This window comes from Eschrichtius robustus, chromosome 2 (assembly GCF_028021215.1).
Source record: "Eschrichtius robustus isolate mEscRob2 chromosome 2, mEscRob2.pri, whole genome shotgun sequence".
In the NCBI taxonomy this organism is placed as follows: domain Eukaryota; kingdom Metazoa; phylum Chordata; class Mammalia; order Artiodactyla; family Eschrichtiidae; genus Eschrichtius; species Eschrichtius robustus.
In genome coordinates, this window is record NC_090825.1 from 32,296,133 (window position 1) to 32,315,387 (window position 19,255).

At 40.4% G+C, this 19,255-nt stretch overlaps 1 protein-coding gene across 1 annotated transcript in view; it reads right to left on the minus strand.

Annotated features, from left to right (window-relative positions):
- The window catches only part of FYB1 (FYN binding protein 1), a 115,675-nt gene extending 100,509 nt beyond the window's left edge, over positions 1–15,166 (minus strand). The window contains exon 1 of the mRNA XM_068535269.1: positions 14,983–15,166. The gene's annotated coding sequence lies outside the window, so the exon portion shown is untranslated. The remainder of the gene's footprint in view (positions 1–14,982) is intronic.
- Between the last annotated feature and the right edge of the window lie 4,089 nt (positions 15,167–19,255).

Here is a 19,255-nt window from a genome sequence, read left to right on the forward strand (position 1 = left end):
ACAGGCTGAATTTACTCGAATTTCTTCATGACTGATCACACAGATGAAAGTAGGAAAAAGGATTTCCTTAGCCTCTTAAGGAGCGTTGAACCCAGTCATGAATCTATTCTCGAGAGCTCCTTGCTTAACGGAATGTTTACTTCATGGCGAACGGGCTGTGATGGATTCCAGTTGGCTGAGCCTCTGACACTGAAGGGAGCATCAGGCCCCTCTTCAACAGGATGTGGGAAGGTGCTTCTCACCACAAATTGAGTTCTTGGGGTGGGAGTGGACTGCTGCAGGCTGGGCAAAGCATAGGGAGGAGGAGCTGGCAGTGGGAGAAGTGGTGGCAGCCCCGACTGTGACAACCCCTTACATTTTTGTCAGTGACTTGTGAAGGTGGAGAGGGAACTGCAGACCACACCAGCCTCGCGTTGTGAGGTGAAATACAGTAGGAAGAAAACACCTGGAATGAGTGGGGTCTCTCCGGGAGCTGTGTGTGCATGGCTTCGCTTGACGCAGGTCAATGTGGCCTTTCTTTCCTCAGGAGGCTGGCCTGGGCATCTTAGCAGAAAACCTCTGCAGATGTCACTGTGTATCATCATTCCCTCTTCTGGGATCTCAGGCACTTGCTGCTCTGCACTCTTTCCTGGTTCCTACTGGGTTCTCTCTTCTAGGGTGAATTGAAGTAGAGGAAGCCAGGTCACACAGCAACTGGAAAAGCTTAACCAGTAAAGACCCACCTCCCAAATGCTGTGGCACCTTGAACTCTCCAGGTATATTGATCAGTTAGGCTTTTGGGTACCCTTTGTCTTTAAAGACAGGCTTGAAAATCACCATCATTCTACAAATTAGAATCTTCAAACCTCTTCCTAGTCATCTGACCAAATAGCTCCTGCACAAATACAGTTTTGACTTTGGCATGGTCGCTGATGGCTTAACCATTAATGGATGAGGAAATTACCCATGACTTTCTATGTATTTCTGAAATTTGTTCTGCTGTAAGTTTTTGACTTCTTGATGTTAATGGAATGGCGATAGGATGTAGATAATATAGAACAACAAACAGTCCTGACGCCATGTGTTTTTGTTATTCCATTTTATATAGTTTTTATGGCAAATTTATCTTACATTTGCTTATGATATAATTCACTTAGCCTGCATAAACTATACCAAGTCAGAGGATAAGCTCGGAGGAATTTACATTTTGTCTAATGAACTTGTAGATAATTGAAGTATTTTCATAGATCTCTTCCTAGGGGCTTATTTGGATATTAGGATAATATTTAATGTCCACATCATAATACAAGTCCTTTCATTTTACCTGTACCTCCAACTCTGTCACCTCAAAGAGATCTTATTTTCGTCTACTATTTCTAAAGGTTATTCTATTTTCATATAAAAGGAGTATAAACCAGCAAAAGAAAACTCACTTTTCTAAAAACATATGAAATTTGAAATAAAACATTCTTGATGGCTGAGAAAGATACTCCTTGGGATAGGAAAAATAAGATAGAAATGTCCTGCTGTCTTTTATTCTCAGCCCCCAGATCCCTCTCAACACACGTAAAGACACCTTGACACCCAGCCTGGGATTTGAGTTCCTTTCTGCAGTTGACAAGAAGTTAGAAACTGAAAGTGCAGGGGTGGGGAGAGGAGGCCATCTGTGGGGTTTTCTAGACACTTCCTTCCCAGCGTGTGAAAAGTTCTGTGTGAAGAGAACTGCTTAGAAGAGGAAGATTTCTACAAGCCCATCAGGACAGGGGGCGGCACTAACAAAAGATCAAAATGAAAAAAAAAATTAATTACATGGGACTGAGTGAACTGATGAGGATGATTATAATTTTTGTGACTTTCTGCTTGAATAAAAAAAAAAAAAAAAAAAAGACAGGGGGCAGCAGCTCGTCAGCGAGGGAGCCAGAATGTGATTTGAGGAAAATAAAAACTAGATATAAGAAATGGAGGGCGGGGCTTCCCTGGTGGCACAGTGGTTAAGAATCCGCCTACCAGTGCAGGGGACCCGGATTCGAGCCCTTGCCCGGGAAGATCCCACATGCCACGGAGCAACTCAGCCCGTGCACCACAACTACAGAGCCTGTGCTCAGCCTGTGCCACAACTACTGAAGCCCACACACCTAGAGCCTGTGCTCCGCAACAAGAGAAGCCACGACAATGAGAAGCCCGCTCACCGCAACAAAGAGTAGCCCCTGCTCGCCCCAACTAGAGAAAGACTGTGCATAGCAAAGAAGACCCAACACGGCCAAAAATAAATAAATAAATAAATAAATAAATTTATTTAGAAAAAAAGAAAAGGAGGACTATGGAAGATTCCACACACAGAGATGGTTGATATTTGAAACCTCAGTCTACAGAATATGTGGAATCCTTCCCCCACACCTCTCAACTCATTTTTATTCTATTTGTTCTCCTTTTGAACTTGGGAGAAAATGCATTCAGTATTTTGTAATCAGGATTAAATAATATAATCACCTCACGGTTCTGATCTCACTTTTTCTCTCCTATAAGTCACAGCAGCAAGACTTTGCCAGGAAATGAGCAGTTTCTCTCACCTTTGTCATCATGGGGCTCTTTACTGTCAGTTGCACCTTTCCTCATTAAAACTGTGATGTTCTCAATGTCAACCTTTCCATGGTGTATGTCCTGCTCCTAACACCTAGCCACGCTCTTTTCCCAGGCGCCCTCAATTTTCCAAGGTGCTACATGACTTCAGCTGCTCTGGGTTTTCACATACCCTCTCATTCATGCATTCCATCGTTCCCTCCTGAGGGTACTGGTGATTCCTTGCTTACGTGCTAGTTCTAGTATGTGGCACTTTGCCACTATCTAGATTAAAGTCTGTGCTTTACTAAGATCGTTTATTCCAGGCTATAAATGATCTCAATATTTTTCTATGAACACTCGTACATCTGGCAAAAAACATTCTGGAGTTTGGTATTTTACACCCATTACTAATTCTATTATTAGAACTAATAATCACATTTAAAAACAAAATTCCATATATAATATCTCTTTCGATGTTCCCAACAGCCTGGTAAATTCTTATTGTTACAGAAAGGTAAACGGAGTTCAAGCACATGGTAGAAAGGAGATCTAAACCCAGAGTTTCTGATAAGTCCTGTGTTTTCCCGAATACATCATAGGATCATGACTTTCTTTCTTTCTTTCTTTTTATAAATAAGTTTTTTCTATTTTTTTTTATACAGCAGGTTCTTATTAGTCATCAATTTTATACACATGAGTGTATACATGTCAATCCCAATCGTCCAATTCATCACACCACCACCCCCACCCCCCTGTGGCTTTCCCCCCTTGGTGTCCATACGTTTGTTCTCTACATCTGTGTCTCAACTTCTGCCCTGCAACCCGGTTCATCTGTACCATTTTTCTAGGTTCCACATACATGTGTTAATATACAATATTTGTTTTTCTCTTTCTGACTTACTTCACTCTGTATGACAGTCTCTAGATCCATCCACGTCTCAACAAATGACTCAATTTCATTCCTTTTTATGGCTGAGTAATATTCCATTGTATATATGTACCACATCTTCTTTATCCATTCATCTGTCGATGGGCATTTAGGTTGCTTCCATGACCTGGCTATTGTAAACAGTGCTGCAATGAACATTGGGGTGCATGTGTCTTTTTGAATTGTGGTTTTTACTGGTTATATGCCCAGTAGTGGGATTCCTGGATCATATGGTAATTCTATTTTTAGTGTTTTAAGGAACCTCCATACTGTTCTCCATAGTGGCTGTATCAGTTTACATTCCCACCAACAGTGCAAGAAGTTTCCCTTTTCTCCACACCCTCTCCAGCATTTGTTGTTTGTAGATTTTCTGATGAAGCCCATTCTAACTGGTGTGAGGTGATACCTCATTGTAGTTTTGATTTGCATTTCTCTAATAATTAGTGATGTTGAGCAGCTTTTCATGTGCTTCTTGGCCATCTGTATGTCTTCTTTGGAGAAATGTCTATTTAGGTCTTCTGCCCATTTTTGGATTGGGTTGTTTGTTCTTTTAATATTGAGCTGCATGAGCTGTTTTTATATTTTGGAGATTAATCCTTTGTCCGTTGATTCGTTTGCAAATATTTTCTCCGATTCTGAGGGTTGCCTTTTTGTCTTGTTTATGGTTTCCTTTGCTGTGCAAAAGCTTTGAAGTTTCATTAGGTCCCATTTGTTTATTTTTGTTTTTATTTCCATTACTCTAGGAAGTGGATCAAAAAAGATCTTGCTGTGATTTATGTCAAAGAGTGTTCTTCCTATGTTTTCCTCTAAGAGTTTTATAGTGTCCAGTCTTACATTTAGGTCTCTAATCCACTTTGAGTTTATTTTTGTGTATGGTGTTAGGGAGTGTTCTAATTTCATTACTTTATATGTAGCTGTCCAATTTTCCCAGCACCACTTATTGAAGAGACTGTCTTTTCTCCGTTGTATATCCTTGCCTCCTTTGTCATAGATTAGTTGACCATAGGTGCATGGGTTTATCTTTGGGCTTTCTATCTTGTTCCATTGATCTATGTCTCTGTTTTTGTGTCACTACCATATTGTTGTCTTGATTAGTGTAGCTTTGTAGTATAGTCTGAAGTCAGGGAGTCTGATACCTTCAGCTCCATTTTTTCCCCTCAAGACTGATTTGGCTATTCGGAGTCTTTTGTGTCTCCATACAAATTTTAAGATTTCTTGTTCTAATTCCGTAAAAAATGCCATTGGTAATTTTTTTTTAATTAATTAATTAATTAATTAATTTTTGGCTGTGTTGGGTCTTCATTTCTGTGCGAGGGCTTTCTCTAGTTGCGGCAAGCAGGGGCCACTCTTCATCGCGATGCGCGGGCCTCTCACTATCACGGCCTCTCTTGTTGTGGAGCACAGGCTCCAGACGCGCAGGCTCAGTAGTTGTGGCTCACGGGCCCAGTTGCTCTGCAGCGTCTTCCCAGACCCTGATCTTCCCAGACCAGGGCTTGAACCCATGTCCCCTGCATTGGCAGGCAGACTCTCAACCACTGCGCCACCAGGGAAGCCAGCCATTGGTAATTTGATAGGGATTGCATTGAATCTGTAGAGTTTTGGGTAGTATAGTCATTTTCACAATATTGATTCTTCCAATCCAAGAACATCGTATATCTATCTCTCCATCTGTTGGTATCATCTATAATTTCTTTCATCAGTGTCTTATAGTTTTCTGCATACAGGTCTTTTGACTCCCTCGGTGGGTTTATTCCAAGGTATTTTATTCTTTTTGTTGCAATGGTAAATGGGAGTGTTTCCTTAATTTCTCTTTCAGATTTTTCATCATTAGTGTATAGGAATGCAAGAGATTTCTGTGTATTAATTTTGTATCCTGCAACGTTACCAAATTCATTGATTAGCTCTAGTAGTTTTCTGGTGGCATCTTTAGGATTCTCTATGTGTAGTATCATGTCATCTGCAAACAGTGACAGTTTTACTTCTTCTTTTCCAATTTGGATTCCTTTTATTTCTTTTTCTTCTCTGATTGCTGTGGCTAGGACTTCCAAAACTATGTTGAATAATAGTGGTGAGAGTAGACATCCTTGTCTTGTTCCTGATCATAGAGGAAATGCTTTCAGTTTTTCACCATTGAGAATGATGTTTGCTGTGGGTTTGTCATATATGGCCTTTATTACGTTGAGGTAGGTTCCCTCTATGCCCACTTTCTGGAGAGTTTTTATCATAAATAGGTGTTGAATTTTGTCAAAAGCTTTTTCTGCATCTATTGAGATGACCATATGGTTTTTATTCTTCAATTTGCTAATATGGTGTATCACATTGATTTGCATATATTGAAGAATCCTTGCATCCCTGGGATAAATCCCACTTGTTCATAGTGTATGATCCTTTTAATGTGTTGTTGGATTCTGTTTGCTAGTATTCTGTTGAGGATTTTTACATCTATATTCATCAGTGATATTGGTCTGTAATTTTCTTTTTTTGCCGTTATCTTTGTCTGGTTTTGGTATCAGGGTGATGGAGGCCTCATAGAATGAGTTTGGGAGTGTTCCTTCCTCTGCAATTTTTTGGAAGAGTTTGAGAAGGATGGGTGTTAGCTCTTCTCTAAATGTTTGATAGAATTCACCTGTGAAGCCATCTGGTCCTGAACTTTTGTTTGTTGGAAGATTTTAATCACAGTTTCAATTTCATTACTTGTGATTGGTCTGTTTATATTTTCTATTTCTTCCTGGTTCAGTCTTGGAAGGTTATACCTTTCTAAGAATTTGTTCATTTCTTCCAGGTTGTCCATTTTATTGGCATAGATTTGCTTGTAGTAGTCTCTTAGGATGCTTTGTATTTCTGCGGTGTATATTGTAACTTCTCCTTTTTCATTTCTAATTTTATGATTTGAGTCCTCTCCCTCTTTTTCTTGATGAGTCTGGCTAATGGTTTATCAGTTTTTTTAATCTTCTCAAAGAACCAGCTTTTAGTTTTTTTCATCTTTGCTATTGTTTTCTTTGTTTCTATTTCATTTATTTCTGTTCTGATCTTTATGATTTCTTTCCTTCTGCCAACTTTGGGGTTTGTTTGTTCTTCTTTCTCTAGTTCCTTTAGGTGTAAGGTTAGATTATTTATTTGCGATTTTTCTTGTTTCTTGAGGTAGGCTTGTATAGCTCTAAACTTCCCTCTTAGACCTGCTTTTGCTGCATTCCAACAGTTTTGGATTGTCGTGTTTTCTTTGTCATTTGTCTCTAGGTATTTTTTTGATTTCCTTTTTGATTTCTTCAGTGATCTCTTAGTTATTTAGTAATGTAGTGTTTAGCCTCCACGTGTTTGTGTTTTTTACGTTTTTTCGCCTGTAATTCATTTCTAATCTCATAGCGTTGTGGTCAGAAAAGATGCTTGATATGATTTCAATTTTCTTAAATTTACTGAGGCTTGATTTGCGACCCAAGATGTGATCTATCCTGGAGAATGTTCCATGCGCACTTGAAAAGAAAGTGTATTCTGTTGTTTTTGGATGCAATGTCCTATAAATATCAATTAAATCTATCTGGTCTATTGTGTCATTTAAAGCTTCTGTTTCCTTATTTATTTTCATTTTGGATGATCTGTCCATTGGTGTAAGTGAGATGTTAAAGTCCCCCACTGTTATTGTGTTACTCTCGATTTCCTCTTTTACTGCTGTTAGCAGTTGCCTTATGTATTGAGGTGCTCCTATGTTGGGTGCATATATATTTATAATTGTTATATCTTCTTCTTGGATTGATCCGTTGATCATTATTTAGTGTCCTTCCTTGTCTCTTGTAACATTCTTTATTTTAAAGTCTATTTTATCTGATAGGAGTATTGCTATTCCAGCTTTCTTTTGATTTCCAATTGCATGGAATATCTTTTTCCATCCCCTCACTTTCAGTCTGTATGTGTCCCTAGGTCTGAAGTGGGTCTCTTGTAGACAGCATATATATGGGTCTTGTTTTTGTATCCATTCAGCGAGCCTGTGTCTTTTGGCTGGAGCATTTAATCCATTCACGTTTAAGGTAATTATCGATATGTATGTTCCTATTGCCATTTTCTTAATTGTTTTGGGTTTGTTTTTGTAGGTCCTTTTCTTCTCTTGTGTTTCCCACTTAGAGAAGTTCCTTTAGCATTTGTTGTAGAGCTAGTTTGGTGGTGCTGAATTCTCTTAACTTTTGCTTGTCTGTAAAGCTTTTGATTTCTCCATCGAATCTGAATGAGATCCTTGCCAGGTAGAGTAATCTTGGTTGTAGGTTTTTCCCTTTCATCACTTTAAGTATATCATGCCACTCCCTTCTGGCTTGTAGAGTTTCTGCTGAGAAATCAGCTGTTAACCTTATGGGAGTTCCCTTGTATGTTATTTGTCGTTTTTCCCTTGCTGCTTTCAATAATTTTTCTTTGTCTTTAATTTTTGCCAATTTGATTACTATGTGTCTCAGCGTGTTTCTCCTTGGGTTTATCCTTTATGGGACTCGCTGTGCTTCCTGGAGTTGGGTGTCTATTTCCTTTCCCATGTTAGGGAAGTTTTCAACTATAATCTCTTCAAATATTTCCTCCGGTCCTTTCTCTCTTCTTTTCTTCCCTATAATGTGAATGTTGTTGTGTGTAATGTTGTCCCAGAGGTCTCTTAGGCTGTCTTCATTTCTTTTCATTCTTTTTTCTTTATTCTGTTTTGCAGCAGTGAATTCCACCATTCTGTCTTACAGGTCACTTATCCATTCTTCTGCCTCAGTTATTCTGCTATTGATTCCTTCTAGTGTAGTTTTCATTTCAGTTATTGTATTGTTCCTCTGTGTTTGTTTGTTCTTTAATTCTTCTAGGTCTTTGTTAAACATTTCTTGCATCTTCTCAATCTTCGCCTCCATTCCTTTTTCTGAGGTCCTGGATCATCTTCACTATCATTATTCTGAATTATTTTTCTGGAAAGTTGCCTATCTCCACTTCATTTCGTTGTTTTTCTGGGTTTTTTTCTTGTTCCTTCATCTGGTACATAGCCATCTGCCTTTTCATCTTGTCTTTATTTCTATGAATGTGGTTTTTGTTCCACAGGCTGCAGGATTGTAGTTCTTCTTGCTTCTGCTGTCTGCCCTCTGGTGGATCTCTTTCCTTCTTGTGTAGTTAGTATTTGGAGTTTAAATTCTCAGCTCACATACAAAACTTTTTAAGTTTCCTTTTCTGATACAAAAAATTTTCCACCAAACTCTCATAATTTACCTTCTGTCCAAGTATCCCTAATCATGGCAGGTGATGTGTTAACATTTGTTCTACTCAGAGGATGAGATGAACAAGGAGACAGAAAAAGGTGTAGTGGGTGTATGGCTCTGGCCAGAACATCTTGATTGACATTGCAACATCACAGGCAACCTGGAAAGGGGAAACAACTAAGAGAAGAGAAACAATGCTGCTTGCTTTTTTGATGTTTGGTCTAAGGGTGTCTTGGTGTGGTGGTGGGGTTTTAGGCAGGTGACTGTATTAGTGTCTCTTTCCAGCAAAGATCTGCCCCTAGAGTCCATAAAATGAGTCGTCCAATTGTCAGTTCAGGGACCTGGGGCACCATTCTGGCTCATCCAGGGTCCCCCAGGGATGGTGTTGATTGCTCACCTGGCTGCAGCTTAAAGTTTATTGCCCAAGTGAGGTTGAAGATGGATGTGAACTGATGTGAAAAAATTGATCTTATATTTTCCCACAGTGAGATGTTTTCTTTCTTTTTTTCTACGTTACAATGATTGCAAGGGCAAAGTGAAAATGACTCAATCCCTCAAACCATACACAAAAAATAAATTCAAAATGGCTTAAAGACTAATGTATAAGACATGACACCAGGAAACTCCTAGAAGAGAACACAGGCAAAACATTCTCTGAACATAAATTGTAACAATGTTTTCTTAGGTCAGTCTTCCAAGGCAATAGAAATAAAAGCAAAAATAAACAAATGGGACCTAATCAAGCTTATAAGCTTTGGCACAACGAAGGAAACCATAAACAAAAGAAAGACAGCCTATGGACTGGGAGAAAATATTTGTAAACCGACAAGGGCTTATTTCCAAAATATACAGACAGCTCATGCAACTTGATACCAAAAAAACGAACAACCCAATCAAAAAATGGGCAGAAGACCTAAACAGATATTTCTCCAAAGAAGACATAAAGATGGCCAACATGTACATGAAAAGATGCTCAATGTTGCTAACTATTAAAGAAATGCAAATCAAAACTACAATGAGGTATCACCTCACACCAGTCAGAATGGCCATCATCAAAAAATCTACAAACAATAAATGCCGGAGAGGATGTGGAGAAAGGGGAACCCTCCTACACTGTTGGTGGGAATGTAAATTGGTACAGCCACTATGGAGAACAGTATGGAGGTTCCTCAAAAAACTAAAAATAGAACTACCATATGACCCAGCAATCCCACTCCCGGGCATATACCTGGAGAAAACCATAATTCAAAAAGATACATGCACCCCAATGTTCATTGCAGAACTATTTACAATAGCCAGGACATGGAAGCAACATAAATGTCCATCAACAGAGGAATGGATAAAGAAGATGTGGTACATATATACAATGGAATATTACTCAGCCATAAAAAGGAATGAAATAGTGCCATTTGCAGAGACGTGGATAGACCTAGAGAGTGTCATACTGAGTAAAATAAGTCAGAAAGAGAAAAACAAATATCATATAATATCGCTTATATGTGGAATCCAGAAAAATGGTACAGATGAACTTGCAAAGCAGCAATAGCGACACAGATGTAGAGAACAAACTTATGGATACCAAGGGGGGGAAGAGGGGGTGGTGCACCCCAGTGTTCATTGCAGCACCATTTACAATAGCCGAGATGTGGAAGCAACCTAAATGTCCATCAACAGATGAATGGATAAAGAAGATGTGGTATATATGTATGTGTATATACATATATATGTATAAAATGAAATATTGCTCAGCCATAAAAAAAGAATGAAATAATGCCATTTGCAGCAACATGGATGGACCTAGAGATTGTCATACTGAGTGAAGTAAGTCAGACAGAGGGAGGCAAATATCATATGATATCCCTTATATGTTCTAAAAAATAATTAAAATGAACTTATTTACAGAACAGAAACAGACTCACAGACATAGAAAACAAACTTATGGTTACCAAACAGGAAAGGGGGGAGAAGGGATAAATTAGGAGTATGAGATCAACAGGTACGCACCACTATGTATAAAATAAACAACAAGGCTTTACTGTATAGCACAGGGAACTATATTCAATATCTTGTAATAGCCTATAATGGAAAAGAATTTGAAAAAGAATATATTTTATATATATATATATAATATATATATATATAATATATATATATATATAATATATATCCGAATCACTTTGCTATACAACTGAAACTAACACAGTATTGTAAATCAATTATACTTCAATTTAACAGAAAAGAAAATGACTCAAAAGGGAGGAGAAAATGGCATTTCAATAAGATCAAACTTACATGTAAACATCTTACTGTCCAGATGAAATTTTGTTTGATTCAAAATATTTTTTTAAACTTTTAGAAAAAATTAAATGACTTACATATAAGTGTGGCTAAAATGTAACAATGGACCAATGTCAAATTTCTAATATGAATAAAACCAGTAAAAATGACTTGAGAGGTACGAGCATACTTGTCACTGACTAAAGTTATTTTTTGACTGATAAGGTAAATAAAGGTATTTTGGATGTCCTCTTTGAGGTGAAGACAAGGAAAGAGGAAGGCAAGAAGCACAGGGTGTGGTAGAATCACCCTGGAGATTTTTTCAAGCTGCACATGCTAAATGTCCCAACGCATCCTGCTTTGTTTCTCTAAAAATTTCTTTATGGAGAATCACCAGCCCAGCCAGTACAAATGGGAGGGTGTAGAGTCCCCTGGTGTATCTGAGTACAAAAATGATGCAAAACCATTGGGATCCTGGATCCCTCTTGCTCTTATCCTCACATCTTTATTGATCAACTCCTGCTAACAGAGTTGCAGAAATTCAGTGTCAAGGACTGGGATATCTTTCGGGGCTACCCTGATTCAGCATGGGTAAATAGAACTGGGGTGCAGATGTTGGCTGCTTGTCTTTCTAAATTTCCCCTCTGTCTTCTGTGCTCACTAAGTGGGTTCAATGGTAGCAATCTCAAAATATATGTCCATGTCTCAGAACCTGTGCACATGACCTTATTTGAAAAAGGGGGTTTTGCAGATGTAAGGTTCATGTGAGGGGATTATCCTGATTATCTGGGTGGCACTAAATCCAATGACAAGTGTCCCTATAAGAGGAGAATACAAGAGAGGAGGAGACGGCCATGTGAAGGTAGAGGCAGACTTGGAGTGATGCAGCCACAAGCCAAAGAATGCCAGCAGCCACCAAAAGTTGGAAGAGGCAAAACATGGATTTTCCTCTAAAGCCTTTGGAGGGAGCATGGCCTTGTCAACACCTTGATTTCAGAACTCTGGTCTCCAGAACTCTGAGAGAATAAGTTTCTGTTGTTGTAAGTCACCTAGTTTGTGATAATTTGTTATAGGATCCACAAGAAATTAATACACCCACCCTCACAAAGATCCAAAATGCCTTTGTTCTGGATTTCTATAAATGTCCAAGCACTTGCATGGATGAGGTTTAGGATGAAGGGCAGAAAGTATTGTTTCATGATTATCTTTACTGAGCCACCATTTGTTACCACCCCAGAGCAAGGTGTCCATGCTGGGATGGCCCCTGGCTTGGAACAACAGAGTGGGGAATTAGTTATATGCAGTAGGTGAGCTTTGGTGGCATTTAACGTGCTCTTGGAAGAAAGATCAGGTACTAGTCGAACCAACATTGGTGGCACAGACTTGGCAATACTACTAATAAAGTATATATTGAATTTATACAGCTCAGTGGTTTTGCTGGTTTCCTGTCCATGTAAGGAGGCTAGTTAGCAGAGATTAAAAAAACCAAGCAAGTTCTGAACCCTCCAAATGTATCAGAGAAACCCCAGACCGGCTTCTGATGGGGGAATATTCTTCAGCTTCTAGGATTTCCCTTTGGATTCTCATCCCTGCCCAAACATGTACTTGGTCTATTCCTAGTGGCTGATACAGAGACAATTCCAATCTCTATTTCTCATCAGTCAGCAACTATAGAAATAAATGCCTGGGACATGCTTGACCCTGGGCTTTGGTAAAAGGAAAGGTCAAAATGGGCCTTAAAGGTGGGCCAATTTTAATGGGAAGACTTACCTTAGACTCACAGTGTTTGAGAAAGAAAATAACCTTAAACATCAGTGAATTCAAGCTCTTCAGTTTACAGGAAAGGAAACAGGGTAAGTGATCTGTCCAAAGTCACACAGCTACTTAGTGGCAGAACCAGAATCTGGGTCTCCTGTTTGTTCGTCCATTGGGTCCACTGTCCTGTGCTACCTGACCTGTGAGATATCAGCTTCTACAGCATCTTCCTTTTAAAAACAGTCACGACAATAGATAATGCTATGGATTGCCTTCTTTGCTAGGAGCTCATAATAAACCATGAAGAAGTTATTGTTATCCCCATTTTATAGAAAAAGAAACCAAGGCATGGGGCAGTTCAGCAGTTCACCCAAGGCCCATAGCTGGTGAATGGCAGACCCCATCCCCCCCCATTCAAACTCAGATCTTGATTCTGGAACCACGGTCTTAGCCACAACCCCTGGGACCACAGCCTTAACTTTGCCAGTAGGCTACGGTCCTCTCCCACATTCTTGTTCTTAGAAATGTTCACCCAGAGGCAGCCCATGCTAACGCCTCAGACCAGTGAAAGGTTTTGTCTACTTCCCCTGACCTCTCTTTCTTTCTCTCTCTCTCTCTCTCTCTCTCTCTCTCTCTCTCTCTCTCCCTCTCTCTCTCTCCCTCTCTCTCCCTCTCTCTCTCGTTAACATGGGATTCCAGTAGTAGAAAGAAAACATGACTTTTAAGGCACAGTAAGGCTAGAACAAGCTTCAAAGCAATCGCGTGCACTTAGCCTTCGCGCCACTAGGTGGCGGTGTGACTGCTCGATGAGGCCGCCATAACTTTCAAGGGTGTAGAATTTCCCCCAAAACCACCTTTACTGAACTTCGAGTCCAGGAAAGGGGCCTCTGGATTCCCGCAGGAGCTGGGAAACATTTAAAGTGCACTGGTATTTAAATAAATGGATGGAAATAACATGCAGGCAGCATGGATTTGCACTTTTAAAATAATTTCCCAAGAGAAATGGAGTCCTTCCCAGACATTTCTCTTTGAAACAGAAGGCTAACTTCTCCAGGGTGTCCCATGAATACACCGCGATTCCTTTGAAATTCATGATCAACTTTAATGGAGCATTTTTAAAGATGTGGTTTTATTGGAAGGAACAATCTCGTCCTCCTGCCCCTCATTTATCATTAATTTCTTGGAGCATCAGAATCTGAAGTGTGTGCCCCATCTTGTACATGCACATGTTTTGATCAACATAAAATCTCCCCCGACAGTTTCTCAGCACAGACAGAAAAACACAGCCATGATTTTGCCTTGTGTTCATAAACCCATCTATTTTTCTACACAGAATAATCCCTAATGCCAAAATATTTAAAGTGGCAAATATTAATGATCTCATTATATATTAGTACACAATAAGTATATATAATTTTATACTCACAACAACCCTGTGAGGTAAGTACTATTATTATCCTCATTTTTTTAGAGGAGAAAACTGAGGCACAGAGAGGTTAAGTGGCTGGCCCAAAGTCACACAGCTGGTAGGAGACAGAGTAAGAGGCCTATGCTCTTCTTTTAATTACCTCATTGTAAGTTTAGTTAAAAGGGGGGAGAGGCGGGGAAAGGCCCTGTGATTCTTTTCATGAGAGGTAGCAATTCATACAAGAGGGCCAAAGTCTCCAACTAAATTTTGGAGGTAACCGGTTGCTCTGAATAGATTTCCTCGAATGACTTGTAGCACTTTGTCATCATTTGTCCCACTTTGCCAGGATTCCTTCTGAGAAGGCAGGGTTGATGGCAGCAGAGCCCCCTTTCCCTAGTCTGTGTAGGAATTCCACATGAATCCCCACTTCCTGCCAGCTCCTTAAGCTTTGGGGGAAAGTGAAATTTGTTCCTCTTCATCAAAAGGTAAGCACAAGCTTGTCAGTAGCCAGGATGAAATCAATCGTCTGTTCCCAATTAGGACCGGGGCTCTGGTTTTGTTGCAAGACTTCATTTAATACCAGCAGCACCAGAGGTTGGAACAGGCATGTGTGAGAGGCCCTATCCAGTTATGAAACAGCAAGTGACAGACACATTTTCATCTGCTTATCACCCTTCTGGCTACAATGAGGCTGAGTTGTGGTGTCTGATGCCCACCTCTTCTGCTATTTGCCAACAGAACATGCTTTTCTGTCAATGATTCCAGCCAGCACAATCTGTGCTGCCAGAATTTGAAGGCAGTACCTTTTCCTGCTGTAAAAAAAAAATCACACATTGGTTTGAAAAAGGAAACCTGGATAGAGCTGTTACCTGAACTCCTGAAGAATGAAGTGGGAGGGTGGTCTCACTGAGTAGGTCTTCCTGGGGCCAGGGGCCAGGCTCCCTCACTTTTGGCTGTTGTGTCTGCTCGGCATGTAGAATCCAAGCCCTGTGGCACTTGCTGAGCCCTGGCCGGGAGATGTCTAGGGGAATGGTTGAATGATCCACTCTTCCTCGCTCCCCACCCCACCACGCTGACTTAGACAAGAAAAGTTCTATTGTGCCCTCAGGATATTGAGTAAGAAGGAGGAGAAAGAGGGGAACTAAAAAGAGTCTATTCAGTCTGAGTGCTTCTGCTGACAGTCTGACCAAGCATGTGATATTTAAAAGGGCAAAACCAAGTCAAGGCTCTTCTGCTGCCACCATGGTTGTCAAAGGGAAGAACCTGGAAGGCCTTTGGTTCTGTAATCTGCTTGTACACCCGGGGTTGTCCGCCTGCCGTGGAGGTCAAGGACGGGGGGCTGGGACTAGGGATGTCCACTCCAACATGTGGAATGTTTGGGACCCAATTGCATCTGTAGTTGGGAGGTGAAGTGGGCTGCTTGACTGCAGGAACTGAAGGGGATTGCAGTGGGTGGAAAGCCCAGTGGATTCACTCTTGTCTGTTCTTGGTTAGACTTTTCTTCAAACTCTGGAGAAAATGGAGTATTCAAATGACAATCCATGTTAAGAGACTGCCATTGGCACAAAATGGGATTTTAAGAAATTGTGGCTATTAAATTAACCTCCCCTATCTCCCTTCTATTCATTCATTCATTCATTCATTCATTCATCAGTCATCCACATTAAGCACCTACTGTATATGCCAGCACTGTGCTAGCCAGAAAGGTGAATGAGACAAGGCTCTTCCCCTGAGCGGTTTATAGTCTTGTAGAGGTTATGCCAGGAATGGCCACTTTCCTTCTTGTATAATTTTCCTTTCTTCCACAGGGTTGACAAACTTTGACTTGTGTGCCCAATCTGGCCTATGGCCTGTTTTGCAGAGCCTCAAGGTAAGAATGGGTTTCCCATTTTTAAAGAGTTGGAAGAAAAACAAAGAAGAAGAAGAGCAATGATATATGGCAAGGAGCGTATATGGCCTAAAATATTTACTATTTGGCCCTTTGCGGAAAGTTTGCCAACGCCTGTTCTACAGTAAGATAATTCCTGCTTTTTAGCCAGGCATACAACTACAACTACATTTTCTACCCCTCTTGACAGTAGCTGTGGCCATATGACTAAGTTTTGGACCGTGGGATCAAGGCCGAAGAGATCTGAAGAGCTTCTGCATAGTGCTTTTAAGCTGGGCCCACCATGCTTTTCTCTGCCAGAATGCTGTGCGGGCCTGAGTCATTCAGATTTATTGATGACTAGGGCTTATTAATACCCTAGGGATGGCAGAGCCAGAGACGGAAGGAGGCTGGGCCCTGGCACCAGAGAGCAACGCTACCATCCCTGGATTTACTGGATGGTTATGAGGGAGAGAAAGAGAAAGAAGAAAAATGTTAACTTTTTTTTTTTCCACTCTCTTATTTTTTCTTTTATTGGAGTACAATTGCTTTACAATGTTGTGTTAGTTTCTGCTGTACAACGAGGTGAATCAGCCATATGTATACACATATCCCCTCCCCCCTGGACCTCTCTCGCACATCACCCCCTCATCCCCCCCCTCTAGGTCATCACAGAGCACCAACTGAGCTCCCTGTGCTATGCAGCAGATTCCCACTAGCTATCCATTTCACACATGGTAGTGTATATGTATGTCAATCCTAATCTCCCAATTCGTCCCACTCTTCCCTTGCCCCCCATGTCCACAAGTCCATTCTCTATGTCTGCATCTCTATTTCTGCCCTGCAAATAGGTTCATCTGTACTGAAAAATGTTAACTTTTAAAAATCAGTCTCATGTTTCTGCTTCCTCACCAACCTGCCCCTGAGATCAAACTCAAAACAAAATCCCAGGACCCAGAATGTGCCCTGTCTTCATGGAATGCACCTCCTTTCTTTTCTTTCACCTGGGTAACTCCTGCTCGTGCCCCAAAGCCCAGTGTAGATTTATCACCGACTTCTGACCTCAGTCCCTAAAGACTGGGGAAGGTGGCCTGCCTTCCTTTGGCTTCTGTGCTATCTTTTAGTTGTTGGAATCTGTCTCTCTCTAGACCTTGAGCTCTGTAAGGGTGGGCTGCAACTTTTTTGTCTTTGATTCCTAGCTTCTAGTATGGTGCCTGGCACACAGAAAGTACTGTATAAACATCGTGGAATTGAATCAATTTATTAGAGGCCAAGGATGGCTTCCTGGTTTGTGGGGCAGGTGATTTTTTTATGCATTTACCCCAGGTAAAGGTGAGTCTAGCAATTTCTACCTCTGAGGTGTAGACATAAATTTTGCTTTCCAAAATGGGGAGAAGAAATATACACATTTAGAAAGATTATATTTTAAAAATTGAATATTTTATTGGGTTTGGATGGTAACTCTGTTTGCTGATAGTTCTGAATAGGTTTGAAGATTTAATAAAAAACAAGTAAAAAGCCATGAAGCCAGTTTAGTAACATGATAATATGTTCCTGAAATAAATGGAAGTATAGACATTTTCCCAAATCTATCTTATCTTGAGCTAATCTTATAATTATGGAATAATAAACACTCAGTTTTTCCCTATTTTTATAAATCCTTCTAAAGGAAAATTTGGGCAATAATCTGTTATTATTGATAACAATTACGTAATAATGAAGATAAAAATTCCATTGTGTTCTCCCCATTCCTCTCTATGTTATATAGCTTATAATCAATAAGTGCAAAAGCAAAAACACTGTTTTTGGTGTAAACCTCTTTTACCATATGCTCTGGATATATGTAACCAATTTTCTGAACCAACAGATTAATATAAGACTTTCAAGACATGATATAGCAGTAGTACTTTTCCCATTATTTAGAGGAAAGAATACAAGATAGGAGGGGCGTATTTTTTTTTTCACATATAATCCTTTTTGAGGTGATGTTAACAGAAGGTAGAGTTGGAAAGAATTACTTATACTATTTTTTTTTAAAGGAACCAATAATGTAATATGGGGTTAGTATCTGAATATCTACTTTTCATTATTTTTGTAGCTACTCCCTAAAGCTTTTCATAAATTACAAGGAACCCTGAGCAATAAAATAAAAATAAAATAAAATAAAATAATTCAAAGATTTCTTAAATCAGATGTTAGATCTTATATTACATCTGCCAGAGAAGCATAGCTAACACCTCAGTGCTTCTGGGTACTTTATTAAATGTTTAGGGCTCTCCCCCCCCCCCAGCAAAAGCAATTCTAAGCAAATGATGAAGGTCTCAGTGAATAGCTCATTCTTCGTGCACCTGAGTACCAGGCTTTTCCTTCCCCATCTTGAGCAATTCTATTGTGCCACACAAGGAAATAAAATACTATAGGAGGAAAATTAGTGAGTTGGGGGGTTATGGATGAGGATGGAGGAAGTCAGCTTACTCAACTCATGACTACTAGTAGCAATACCTATTTAGGATATCAGAATTTTGGTCTTTATAATCCAGGCAAATTCTTCTACTAGCCCTATCTCATCCCATCCTCACCTCTACCCCAGGCTGAGGACCCTACCCTATCTCTAGATCTGGTAATTACTACCTATAGCACTGGCCTGTTTATACCTATGGCCCGTGAACAAGCTTACTTTTCTGATTCTAAATGAAAATACTGTGTGTATTATTGTTCTTACACTTTAGCAATTATGACGTTTACTTTCCCTCAGTTAAAAAAAATGATAAAGTTCATCTTCTAGTTCAGATGGGAGTGACACAAAGCTGATGGCCAATGCAACCACCGCTCAAGGAGAGGTGATCTGCTTCCGGGGGCTACGCCCGCTCTGCTGTGCCATTTAGAGCCTCTAGCGACTTATTCAGAAAACAAATCCTGAATGCGTTTGAGAGTGAAAATGATTTGGCCTGAAGTTAGGTTTTCGCACAGTCCTGATGGCTTCCTTTCCTAGGGGCATCCGGGTGTAGTGTGAAGACACACGGGGCGGGCTTCGACCTTCTGCTTGCTCAGCACGCGAACGCCTTGGGCAGGAGAGCCCGAGCCCCGCCCCGCTCCAGACGATGGAGCACAAGGTGACGCACAGATGAAGCCACGCCCTTCCGACACTTCGCCCTTGCCCTGCTCCGTGTGCCCGAGTATCGGGAATTCTGTCTCTAAGCCAATGACGTCCTGATCACAGGTCATCGAAGGTGCGTGCGTGTTCCTGGAATGAGTCCACTGCCTGCCGTCAGAAA